The sequence below is a fragment of the Panthera onca genome, chromosome B3, assembly GCF_046562875.1.
Source record: "Panthera onca isolate mPanOnc1 chromosome B3, mPanOnc1 haplotype 2, whole genome shotgun sequence".
Lineage (NCBI taxonomy): Eukaryota > Metazoa > Chordata > Mammalia > Carnivora > Felidae > Panthera > Panthera onca.
This window is the reverse complement of record NC_138344.1, coordinates 125,702,970-125,713,850: the sequence shown is the minus strand read 5'-3', so window position 1 is coordinate 125,713,850 and position 10,881 is coordinate 125,702,970.

Here is a 10,881-nt window from a genome sequence, read left to right as displayed (position 1 = left end):
CATGCTCTGTCTCTGTCTCAAAAATAAATAAACGTTAAAAAAAAATTTTTAAAAAACCTGAGAATAAACTGAGGGTTGATGGGGGTTGGGAGGGAGGGGAAAGTGGGTGATGGACATTGAGGAAGGCACCTGTTGGGATGAGCACTGGGTGTTGTATGGAAAACAATTTGACAATAAATTTCATATTAAAAAAAAAAAACAGTGGATACAGCTTGTAATGACCAGCCACACTGACACAGCAGAGAATACTGTTTTGCCCACACTCTTTCATTACACATCTCATTCCTCATGGAAGCAACCATCTCTTTAATGCTATTTCCTTTTTGGGAGTTTCTTTTACATTATAATTATAAAGAACACTATCCAAGCTATTTGGATACCTCTAAAACGTCAGTTTATAAGAGAGTTAAGTTTCAAGTGTGTGGCATTGCTCTCTTTTAAATCAAGGACTTGGAAGCTGTACTTTTTTTTTTATAACTTGTATTTTTATATCAATGGTAGCCACTGTGTAGCTGCTTTCTAATTGCACACGACCATTGCTAAAAATTGAATTTCTAATATTGATGCTTCCCATTCTTAATGGCGCAGTCAAGTTTTCTTTTAATTAATTAGAAAAATAATGTTTGTTATAGGAAAACGCCTAAAGCAAAACCTGATTCCAGGTAGCAATCAAAGGAGGAAACAAAACACTCAGTGCTCACTATGTGAACAATCTCTCTTTTAAGGTCAACACAACAGATAAAACTGCAGTGTTTTCTGCTGTTGCTTTACTTAGTAGAGTCAGCACTTTAATTCAGAAGAAAATGACAGCATCTCTTATTTAAGTTTAAAAGTTAACCTTGGACAAATCATGATAGAAGTAATTAACAATAGTACTTTAGTCAATTTAGCTAATTAAGCTTTATGCTGCATCTCTATGATCTCCTTTGATTTCTTCAAGGATTTTCGAACCTCTGAAAATGGAAAAGGAATTTTCATAGGACAAAGTTGCAAAGCAGAATTGAGATGAAAGACTGAATGACTTCGGGAGAATAAGTCCTGTATATTTCATGGTGACGTATGACTCACGCACAGTCACATCTCAGTACTTAAAGAGTGCAACCACTCCATTGTATTGAACTGAAGCCAGGTCAAGTGTTTTTGTTTTTGTTTCTTCCTTTGACCCTCCCTCTTTTAGAATCAGCCATCCATGCTCCATTTTCATTCAGCTTAATCTCATTACATTATTTAACAATTCATTATTTTTGAGGTTTTTACCTCTTCCTAACACAGTAAGACATTTATGATTTCTATTAGCCTTGTTTTCATTACACATTGTGACTTTCCATGGTGAGTGCAGCAGAGTGAAGACTGAATTATTACAATCCAGGTCCTTATCTAAAACTCCTTGCCAGTGTGTTTTTTCTTTACTAATAAAGACAATGGAAAATAAATAATCCTAAAATGTTTTTATTTTTTTTTTATCTTAATTTATTTATTTTGAGAGAGATAGAGAGAGAGCTCAAGCAGGGAAGGGGGCAGAGAGAGAGGGAGAGAGAGACAATCCCAAGCAGGCTCTCTGCTGCCAGTGCAGAGCCTGATATAGGGTTCTACCTCACAAACCGGGAGATCATGACTTGAGCCGAAACCAAATCAGATGCTTAACTGACTGAGCCACCCAGGCGCCCATAAAATGTTTTTAAATTCCACCTTTGGAAAGTTATTCTGCTGGACATAAATAAGGGTTTTCTATATCATTAGGATATTGTGCAAATATGTGTGTGTGTGTGTGTGTGTGTGTGTGTGTGTGTGTGTTTGCGTGTGTGTCAGGGGATAATTTCTCTAGCATTGCAGATAAGAAACAAAGCCTATGCAAATGAATTGATTCATAATGAGATCTTACATAATGTGATTTTGTAGTACTGTTTTCTCTTCATATGCATATCCATTTTATTGCTGTTAATTCTTGTCTTCTGCTTTACCCTGGAAATATTACTGTTTCCTCCATTTTTCCATGGTAAGAGAGTGCAAGAGGAGTGAGAAGAGGTGTCCTCTTCAGCTCTTATTGTCAATACATGAAATGCTTGCCATTGTCAACACAATCTGGTACCACAGCCATCTTCACATTCCCAGACACCACTGTGCACAATTTATGAGGTTTACATAAAGGTTATGTGGAATAAATCACTGGCCTTTATCTTTGGCTGGTATCCTGTTTGCATTATTTATGAGCAAAGAACAATGCATCACGCTGGACTCCATGTTAGACTGCTATAATTCACCTGGTAAAACATTATTTTCCTGTAGATTCTGACGTTACAGTGAAGAGGCAACTCCTTCTTTTTGAGAAGAGCCAGGCAGCATGTTTCAGATAATACGTCAGAAGGGCAATGACAGCACCTATTTATAATGATCAGTCTTAAGATGCAGCACAACCCACAGAGGAGTGAACTTTCCTAAGCCTGCATGCTGCAAGAATCCCAATTACACCATCCATCCCCCAGACACCAGGAACTCATTCATTCAACAACATTTTGTTGAGTGCTTACCATGTTCCAGATACTACTCTAAGTGTTTGGAATTCTTTAGTAAACAGAGAAGCAACAGTTGCGGTATTGGCCCAGGGTTCTCCACAAAAGGATCTGAGATACAGGCTTGAATTCATGGAGTCTAATTTGGGAAATGACCCCAAGTAACTAGAGTAGGGATGGAAGAGCAAAACATAGAAGGAGGGAAACTTAATTGAAAACTGCACCATTGAACTGATTACCTCGGTGAACAACTGGAGCACCATTCCGCTGAGGATCTTCTGAGGAGCCATGTATGAGCACCTCAGAACTGTCCACCTGAGACAGAGAAGAGCAATTCTAATCCCCAATTACTGAGGTTGTCCCATGGAAACTTAACTCCTCTCCGCATGTGCCACATGGCTGAGCAGATTTCCAAAGGCACCCCGTTTGGAAGTAGCAAAGAAAAATCCAAGGCCAAACACAAAAGATGTGGAGTGTAGGTAAAAGGCAAAGTGCTGTCGTATTATATCTGCTGCATGCACCTGTATGCCACAGCCATGGCTGGACTGAAAATAAGAGCCAAAAAGATACGAGGTGGAGAATGCAAGGGATATCTGATATAATCCAAGTCAGTGGCATTTTATACAATTCAGATGCTTTACTTAAGGTTTTCTAAAGCAAAGAACATGGGCACCTGGGTGGCTCAGTCGGTGTAGCACCCAACTCTTGGTTTTAGCTTAGGTCATGATCTCACCGTTCGTGAAATCAAGCCCTATGTCAGGCTCTGCACTGATAATGCAGAGCCTGCCTGGGATTCCATCTCTGCCCCTCCTCTGCTCACCATGCACATACACTCTAGCTCTCTCAAAATAAATAAGCATTTTTTTAAATTAAAAATAACTAAAGCAAAGAACATAATTAAATCAAAGCAGCTGCACTCACATAGTAGATATAGACAAAGATATAGTTAAATCTCAACTCAACTCAAATTATATTAATTTAAGATCATAAGAAAAAAATACAAATGTATTAAAGTTTACTATATTATGGAGTCTCATCATCGAGAAAGATTAAAGTTTTTAGAAAAGATATGTCTAAAAGAATCAATTTTATTGCTGTCTTGTCTGAATTCCTCTTGTTTTATTTAGAAAATAAATTTTCTATAGAATGTAAATGTGGACTTACTTAGTATCAGTTTCAACTGAGTTCCTAAGATCTTGGGTATGAGCTATCACCAGAACTAAAACACAAGGACTTCAAGCAAAAGAAACAGTACAAAACCAGCTTTTCAACCCTTCCCTGAACATTCACATCCACACTTTAAAGATTCTGAAAAAGCAGCCAATGAACTTAAAGAGAGTACTTTGGGAGAGCTGATCCGGTGCTGTGACTCCTGCCCCTGCCATGGGGAGGAAGCTGAGAGGCCTTTAACTTCTCAAAGCCTGGGGCAGAGGCTTCAGCAGTATGCCTTAGAGAGCTTTATCTATTTTCCATGCATCATGGAGTTATAGTAGACATGTGTGAGAAACCTAAAGGGAGTGAGACCAGGGCTGCCTAGCTTCTCTGATAATGGAGATAAAACAGTGAAGACAAAGAAGTTAGGAATTTGGTTATGGGCTCTATTCCTAGAATTCTTAGGGCATAGTCAGAGAACTGGTAAATAATTGTTTGATTCTGTCCAAGAGAGTTGCCTGGATTGGGAAGGTGTCCTTAGCCAAAAGACTGTCTTGAGTCAGAGGCAAAGTAATAAATCATCAGCCAGAGGAGATACGTTTACCCACATCAAGGGAAATACATTTAAAACCTCCCCATCAACGGAGGGCAGAAGGAAGGATCTCTGGAAACTTTACAAAATCACTTCACAGAAGAATGGACATTTTAAAAATCTACTAAATTTGTAGTTTGTCCGCTTTGATGAACCTGAAAGACCCAACATCTAAGGAGATTCAGTCTGGCGCCAACATTCTAAAATGGAATCAAGGAGGGTTATCTTCCATCCTTGGACCATGTCGTAAAAGCAGGATAAAACATAGACCCTACAGAGAGGAGAGAGGAGAGAATGACAGAAAGAGATAAAAGAAAAATTAAACTGGAAGCACATTCAAGGATTGAAAGTACTTGGAAGAGAAGGCAAGTAATTAGAAAAATTCTCTTGTGTTCATGATAGGTTAGTAGAATGAACTTTTGGTGGTGAATGGCTGGTAATGAACTCTACCTGCACATTTTCTGGATATTGTGGGACATTATGTCAAGATCTCACATAATAAAAAGCAAAGAAGGAAATATGAAAATAAAAAAGTATAATGATGCATAAGGTAGGAGGAGGCTTAAAGGTTGGCTAAATTTATCATCCTAGGTCCAGGAGCCAAAGGGGGAATCTCAAATTATTGACTGCATGTTCTGGAATCAACAGCCAACTCACCTTCAACTCCAGTATAAGCCAAATGAGGGAATACAAGCCCTTAAACAATCACTATATAGTGAAACATAGTAAGATTGACCTTTCTTTCCAAACATGAAAGTTATGGATGGAAAGAGCAATTTCAATTGATTTCAACTGGTTCAAATAAAGATCTTATATCACTTTCCTCATTATGCTATCTGATCATAACTCTTCAATATCAAGAAAAGCTGGTGACCTAAGTGGATGATAAACCATGACGGTCGATAAATGAAATCAAAGCAACCAGCTGAAAAACTAGAACTTAGGCGATCAACAATTTGCTTTCTCTTTGTGATATCAAGTGACCAATTTGAGTGATTTTCTCTTAAATTACAAGGTGTCATGGATAGGAACTGTGTGAGCCAGAGCATAGTAATATTGAATATACTCTAGGATAACAGGAGCCAATTACAACCTGTCGTACAAATTTAATCAAATGATCGGACAAATAAAACCTTGCGAGGGAGAATTATCTCCTATTTTATTCAGAAAAACTTACTCAGACTTCAAAGATACATCAGGTGCTCCAAAGCACCAACTTTGGCATGCCAAGAGATTTCACTAAAACCAATATTCTCTGAAAGGAAACTATTAATAAAGTTTAGTGAGGAGAGAATTTCCATTTGTTCCGAGAAGGCTTTGTTATGGTGTTCAGAATATGATGGATGATTACCAGGTTCTCAAGTGAACAGAGCCTCATGAACTTTGAGTTTTGTCTTCCTTTTTCTAGAAGAGGTTTAGCAAGATAAAGTGATGGAAGGTGTGCTTTCACTGCATATGCAGAAGGAAATTGACTGGTTTTTCTTTTAGGAGCTTAAAGATCCCACAAATCTTGACTCTTTATTTTATATGTGTTTTCTCTATTTTAATTTTCACCTACTATTATTCAATAAATATCTTTCTTTTAAATTTATAGATTCCCATTGCAATTTAAGACTGTACACAGAGGCAGTGTATAACAGAGCTAATTGATTAGTGCAATTTCAATTTACTTTACTATTCCAAATCTCTGGTGTGAAATACCCATGGTTAATGATCAGCAACTAAACTGAGGTCATTGTAACTATTACCAACTCCCAAATTTAATTTTACAGATGATAAAGAGAAAAAGATCATTAAAGTGTGTGTTTCTCTCAATTTTAATGTCTTCTTGTGTGAATCTTTATAGTCTTTTATCAAGTTTTTTAACACTTTGCTTTCTTCTTAGCTAGTGTTTTCCCTTATATGATTAACTCATTTTACAGGCTTTTAGAATTAAAACCTACGTAACCGACATCATGAGCCTTTGTTCCTAACACTTGGCTTCTGGTCCTTGCTTTCTATTATATCACAGTAAATGTGGAGCTTGTCCAGAAATACCATGATTTTCAAAGCTTAATTGTGTTTTCATTCTTTCTACCATCCCTTTGGAAATATAAGGCTACTTTTTTCAGAAGTCACATCCCTCAAAAAAAAAAAAAAAAAAAAAAAGCAATCCCTGAGAGAAAGAGGAGGAGAAGAAAAATCATTTCCTGTATCTTTCCAAGGTTCTCAACAGGGATTGGGGGATCACCTTAATGATGATAAGCCATATAGTGTTAAGAGCAGCAGGCCCCACTCGGTTACCCATATTTCCTCCTACCAGTAATCCCCTGGAGAACTACAAATAATAATTATCACATCAGAAAACATCTACTCAGCATTATTATGTGTCACAATATGTATTAATATATGTGCATTTATATATAAATATATTAATATACATTTACATATTAAATACTTATAAATTAATAATATATATAAATGCACTATATAGTTTACCTCGCTGAATCTTTAGAAAGATCCCACAATGTTACACTATGTATCATTACTGTTCCGGATTGACAATATTGAGAAAATGCAGACAGAACAAGCAAAATCACCTCATTCTATGGCTAGTATAACCCAAGATTTGAACCCAGGACCAACTGGCCCCAAATGTCACACAGTAAAAACTTTCAATTCTTCATATCAAATCCTCTGACCCTCATCTGCTTCTGAGGTCTTTGGCCACTTCACCTACTCCAACCACCACGGTTACAACCAACTCTGTGTTCAAACGGACCAAATCTATGCAGGACACCCTGATGAGGCCACATCTTGTACCCACAATGCACACCTCTCACCTTCTGCCACTGAACTTAATATTAATGTTGAGGCAACTAAGCTACCTGGAAGTGTGGAGGTAGTTTATGCCTTGTGGGAAAACCTTTGACCAGCGGAAGATGGAAGCCATGTGTGAGCTTTTCACCCATTATCCTGCCAAAAGTCTGACTTTGGAAGCAATTTCACAGCCTCTCAGAGGCTGAATAAGTGAAATGTCTGAAAGAATTTATTACAAGGAATGAAAAGCTTCTACAGCTGTTGGAAGAGCTAGAATTGTAAGTAAGAAAATGATCACTAATAATCTCATATCACAGCATCAAAGCAGATGGTTCTCGAAAGCATGGTCAGAAACCATGAAACATTTCAAGAAGCTCTGGCAGGTTCCCATCAACTCTCAGTGCTCAAGAGTGAGGTGGATGGTTCTCATACCTCATACCTCTTATCGACCTACAATGCTGACTATCCCATCCTCTAAAAAATAATAGTTTCTCCTTTTTACCTTCCTTCCAAGATCCTCCTAGGGACAGAATTTAATTCAGAACTATACAGGGAGGGGGATTTTGGCTTAGGAGATCTTAAGCCAGGGAAAGGTGAGGGTGCTGAGCTGACCATCAAGCCCACAGGGGCGTGGAAATTTAACCTTGATATGGGTCCTGATTGAACAGCTGGTCAACTTGGCATCTATAGAGGATGTGGAAATACTATTAGATTTCCACAAATATTACCAGGCTTCCAAACCCACACCCTAGGAATATAATGAGTTAGAAAAAAATTTATATGCCACAATTTCCTCTAGGAAACCTATGTGCTTAGAAGAAATATGTTGATAAGCCATTGAGGAAGGCTGATGAGACCACTGGGTAACATGGTGAAACAGGAAGAAAGGGTCACCAACTCTCTTCTAGGAAGCACAGACCTGGTTAACAGCAGGGGTTCCTGTCATGTTAAATGGTGGGCAAGCTGATGCCATGTCACCAAAAGTCCTCCTCTTTATAGTTTACCCACATAGTCTTACCACTCGATCAATGTTGAACAGATATTTAAGAATGTTCTTTTGAAACAACCACAATCATTGGTCTGCATGAGGGGCTCCATGTGACTCAGTACAGCTCTACATTCATGTGAACACAATCAGTCAGTTAATAGTGTCCCAGTGAAAAAAGCAAGTGAGAGCCCCTGTTCTAATCCACCTTGTCTATTAAGATACTAGGCTTAAAACAAGGTTCTTTTCTGAGGTCTAAGTACCTTTTTAAACTTCAGTGACCAAGTATTCAGCCAGCAACATGCCAGGAACTAATTCCTAATTCTGTATTTGCTATCTTTATTTTAATTCAAGACTAATTTTATTTAGTGAATCCTTTCTCTTTTTATTTATAATGTGCCATAACAATGAAGAGCATTATATTGAGTTGATATATAAATAAAGTGATTAACCAGTTGTGAGACCCTTGAGTATCAAATGTTTAGTTAATGCTAATGGAACATTCCCAGTGGTTGCTCCAAGATGTACTTCTGTTGCAAAAACAATAACCATAACCACAAGGGCATATTTATTTAAACTCTATTACACCAAAAATAATGTGAAGTGTTTAGATGATTCTAATAAAGAACAGGTAACAAATTATCATCATGAGTCTCAGTTTAATCCATTTAGGCTTTAAGATATTACTAGTTGCAAGTAATTTGAATATTGGTTAGTAAATTATTAAAACAATAGTAATATGTACAGTAAAACCTTGGTTTGTGAGCATAATTCTGTCCAGAAACATGCTTATAATGTAAAGCATTTGTATATCAAAGTGAATTTCCCCATAAGAAATGATGGAAGCCCAGATGATTAATCCCACAACCCAAAAATATTCACATAAAAATGATTACAATACTGTAATATAATACAAAAGAATAAAGAAAATACAAAATATAAAGAAAAATAAAATTAACCTGCACTTACCATTGAAAACTTTTGTGGCTGGTGTGAGGGAGACAAGAGAGAGGAGGGTTATTGAGTAGGATGACTTTCTCTATCACTAACAAAGTCACTGCTATCTATTTAGCGGCTTAATGGAATCTTTTTCTTTTCGCGAAACTTAACAAGGAACTTATCCAAAGAACATTTGCTTTTGCCTCCTCTTGAGGATTTCATGGAAATGTAACATTGCATTGGCATCACCCACAATCCCACAGAGAGAGAGAGAGAGAGAGAAAGAACCTTGGCTCAGTTGTGATCAGGTGACGTTCCACGTCACATACTACTTGCATTGCAAGACATTGTTTGTTTACCGAGTTAAAATTTATTAGAAATGTTTGCTTGTCTTGTGGAACACTCTCAGAACAAGTTACTCAAAATCCAAGGTTTTACTGTGTTAGTAATGGTGCATTTTTTCCTAAAATTATAGTTAATTTTCTTCTGTACATTATTCCAAAGACAGAGAGGTCCAAACCAAGGACAATTGGTCCAAACACCAATTGATAAAACTGACGACAACAAAATGTTCTATATATTAAAATTGTATTTGAAACATAATAAGGGGTTACTGAAATGATAGAAATAGCACCAGGAAACAGCAAAATTCATCTAGACTTTTCTAGCTTTTCCAGTGTTATGCTATTCGTCTAAGGTGATCACCTATCACTTCTATAGTTGCTGCAACTCTACCACTACAGTTCCAAAGAGTTTCATTTTTGGTGACTGATGTGTAGTATGCCCTAGAGCTTTTCTAATGCAACAGTGATATTACTGAGTTATCTGAATTCCAGTCTTCATGACGTGCAGATGGAGCTGGATTAGGCATAAGTAACCAATCTGGGAGCAGGTGTATGGGTCATTAAGCTCCCCAATTTCTTGCAGTCTGACCTTCATTTTTCTAGGATAATGATTAAGCACTCATAGCAGCAAATATATAATAGCATAGGGTAAATATATATATATATATTTCTTTTTACTAATGTCCCAGAAATTTAACCAAAAATGTGGACCCAATCCTATTAATTATAGAAGTCATATCATTGGAAATAATTAAGCCCTTTGTAAAACTCAAACTAGAATTCCAGAAAGCATGCTCAATCATACTATCAACTCCTGGAAAAGAAATAGAACTTTTCACGGTATATCTTTTCAAAAAGTGCCATACCCTAGGCAAAATTATTCAATAAACTATATCCAAGGTTCTGAAGTTCGTCCATTCTTTGTTAAAACCAGCTGTTTAATTTATCATACTCATTAAAGTAAAAAAAACTTGTAATAAATTGTCCAATATGTTCTCCCCAATCATGCCCCAAATACTATTTGCATTTTAATAAAACCCCTTGGAAATCATAAAGCAAAAGTTCAAGAAGTATGTACTGTTAGTTAAAGTGAGCTTACAGGTACAAAAATTTAAAAAAAAAAAAAAAAAAAAAAAAAAAGGGGCGCCTGGGTGGCGCAGTCGGTTAAGCGTCCGACTTCAGCCAGGTCACGATCTTGCAGTCCGTGAGTTCGAGCCCCGCGTCAGGCTCTGGGCTGATGGCTCGGAGCCTGGAGCCTGTTTCCGATTCTGTGTCTCCCTCTCTCTCTGACCCTCCCCTGTTCATGCTCTGTCTCTCTCTGTCCCAAAAATAAATAAAAAACGTTGAAAAAAAAAAAATTTTAAAGTGAGCTTACAGGTACAAAAGAATCCAGATATTAAAAGCAGAGAAGGGGTTGTTGTTATTTAGGTTATTTGCAAATAGCACGCATTATACCACAAGTCTACAAGGAAGACTCATGTGATTCGTCATGTTATGTATATGTCATTTTGCATCCCAAAGCTTTTAACTCTCCCTTAGAAAACTACCTATATATATATA